Source organism: Poecilia formosa, unplaced genomic scaffold (assembly GCF_000485575.1).
Source record: "Poecilia formosa unplaced genomic scaffold, Poecilia_formosa-5.1.2 Scaffold736, whole genome shotgun sequence".
NCBI lineage: Eukaryota > Metazoa > Chordata > Actinopteri > Cyprinodontiformes > Poeciliidae > Poecilia > Poecilia formosa.
In genome coordinates this window covers 50,198-52,777 of record NW_006800675.1, presented here as the reverse complement: position 1 = coordinate 52,777, position 2,580 = coordinate 50,198, and the positions used below count along the sequence as shown (strand labels likewise).

The following is a 2,580-nucleotide window of genomic DNA, read 5'->3' as shown; positions in this document are numbered from 1 at the left end:
AGCTCAGAGGATGAAAGAGACCACCCACGGAGGGGGAGAGGGGAATTTATATTATTAATTGTGTGGATCTTTATCTTAGAACCAACAATAAAACAATGTGAATGTATTCAATGCTCTTGAATTATTCTCAAAGTTGAATACAGCATTTGAACAGGCCTAGCACTGAACTCTGTTGTACTCTACATCTAACTCATTATTTATATAACCAAATTGGAACCTGCCTGTTAAATATAAACTAAAATCGCCTAATGAAGTTCCTTTGATCCGTACAGCTTACTCAAGAGAATATTGTGATCCACTGGATCAAAAGCAGCACAGAGATCCAACAGGACAAGTAGAGACACAAGATCATTATCTTAGGTCATGAAAGTATCATTAATGACTTGTAGAAGTGCTGTCAGTGAGGTTGGGCTCTGAAACAGAAAATCTTCAAACAGTTCTGTTTTACCATCTTATTTCAGTTTGTTAGGTAGCAAAGGAAAGTGACTTAGAAGTTAACTGATTCAGTTTTTTGATCAAGAGCTGTTTTTAAGGCTTAAAATACAAAGCAACACAAAGCCATTGGGATATTAATCATATGAATCAAAATTAACTAAAGTGGCTGATTAATTTTTTAAGTTAATATTTTTTAAAGTGTAAAAGAATATATTACCGAAATTTAAAACAGTTTTTGCAGAGGATTCATGAACGATTTGAATATTCATGTTTAGATCCCACGTAGTGTAGACCTTAGTAAGGATGACTTAGCAGCTTGTAAAACCCTGAGGAGGTGAAGAAACACAAAATGACAGTTCTTCATTTATATTCTGATTTTATCTCTGGTGTTTTTCTCACCTAAGACTCCTTAATTTAAACTACATTTTACCAATGGAATACTTTTTTAAAATCATATTTTAACCTTTTGGTAGAGTGGCTGTTGGGATTGTTGTCTTATGACAAGAATGCAGTTTGTTCATAGCATGTTTTCTCTCTGGGGAGCCTGGCTTCCACTAACAGTCCAAAACATGGATGTCAGGTCAATAGGTCACTCTAAACGGTCCCTAGGAGTGGGTATGTGCATGGATGATCTTATGTCCTGTGTGTTTGTGTTGTCCTGTGATTGACTGGCAACCTTTCCAGGGTCTACCTGGAATTTTGCATGCATCTCAAGCATGTCTGGTTATGTTATTTAGTTTAGCAAGAGGTGAAAAGAGAAGCCCTGAATAGAGCTATTAAAGGGAGAAGAGCTTGTTGTCAGTGGCCTGATGGCTAAAAGTGTCAGTGAAGTGATGAGTTTCAGTTTGGACATTAATTATTGTTTTCAAACCATTTTCTAAAAGCTGGGTCAAAAATGACCCCAACCACATAAAGGTAATTGTTTTTACCGTAACCTTGTTCCTGAAACAAATGCAGCCATTTCAATGGAGGTGTAGCATGAGCCTGGAGAATATCAGTGCTTATTAAGGTATATATCATGTACTTATTAAGGTGTATGAAATATTAAAATAGCAGCTATACACAGGGGGTGTCATATATGTTTGGATCTTAGCTCAAGGGTACCTCTGGTGCCAACCTGTGGATGCCAGGAATCCATTGTACTTAAGTGTATCAGGCATTTATATTGAGTTATCTGACATTCTTAATTAAATTCAAATGCTACCAAAAGTGCTAAGTTAGCAAAAGATAGTAAATTGTTCACTTGTTTGTAATTTAATTACAGTACAAATCCAGCCATTTGTACTGTAACAATATAAAACAGGAATTCAAACCATAGTTTTAGCAGAGGATTCATGAACGATATGAATATTCATGTTCAGATCCCACATAGTGTAGACCTTAGTAAGGATGACTTGGCAATTTGTAAAACCCTGAGAAGGTGAAGAAACACAAAATGACAGTTCTTAATCTATATTCTGATTTTATCTTAGGCATGTTTTTTTCCACCCAAGTTTCCTTTCTTTAATCAGATTAAGAAATTTAAACTACATTTTACCAACTGGCTATGTTTTTATTGTATTTAAACCTTTTTATGTTGTTTCCAGGGTAGCACAGTAAAGTAGATGATTGGATTGTTGCCTTCTCTCTGGGTATCCTGGCTTCCTCTGACAGTCCACAATTGAATGTCAGGTCAATAGGTGACGTACTCGAGGCAGACCCAACACAGATTAGAAGCAGATGTCTGCCATACATGTCCGCCGAACAATAAATTTTAACAACCATGTACGTGTACTTGGTGTCGCACAGTAAACTCCCTGCTGTCTTTTGTTCACATTGAACTGTTTTTCATGTGACACCATGATGTGACTGCTACTCTCTGTCCCACACTGACAGGTGAGCTGATGGAGAAGAAACAGAGCTAGGTTACAAACAGTGGAAACTAGTCCAACTAGTTTCCATTAGGATTGTGAGAAATAAAAGGAATTTGTCAAAAGAGTATAAGCAGTCAGTACGCTCGAGTATTAAGTCTCAAACATCTGGACAGTAGGCGCGGAGTCTGCTCAGCTCACAAAGTGTGCACAGCATGCCCAAGTATGTGGGGCATGAAGGTTATCTGCTGTTAGTATTCTGAATGAAAATTGAATGATAAACAGACACCGCAAG

The 2,580-nt window shown here is 37.1% G+C and overlaps 1 protein-coding gene and 1 long non-coding RNA gene across 3 annotated transcripts in view; one reads left to right on the top strand and one right to left on the bottom strand.

Moving 5' to 3' along the window:
• The window catches only part of LOC103131270 (ladderlectin-like), a 55,996-nt gene that overhangs the window by 15,270 nt on the left and 38,146 nt on the right, over positions 1-2,580 (top strand). The gene's annotated exons all lie outside the window — the stretch shown is intronic.
• Positions 1-2,580, bottom strand: part of LOC107834732 (uncharacterized) — a 22,780-nt gene that overhangs the window by 19,264 nt on the left and 936 nt on the right. Inside the window, exon 2 of the long non-coding RNA XR_001660545.1 lies at positions 2,229-2,231. This is a non-coding gene — a long non-coding RNA (uncharacterized LOC107834732). The remainder of the gene's footprint in view (positions 1-2,228; positions 2,232-2,580) is intronic.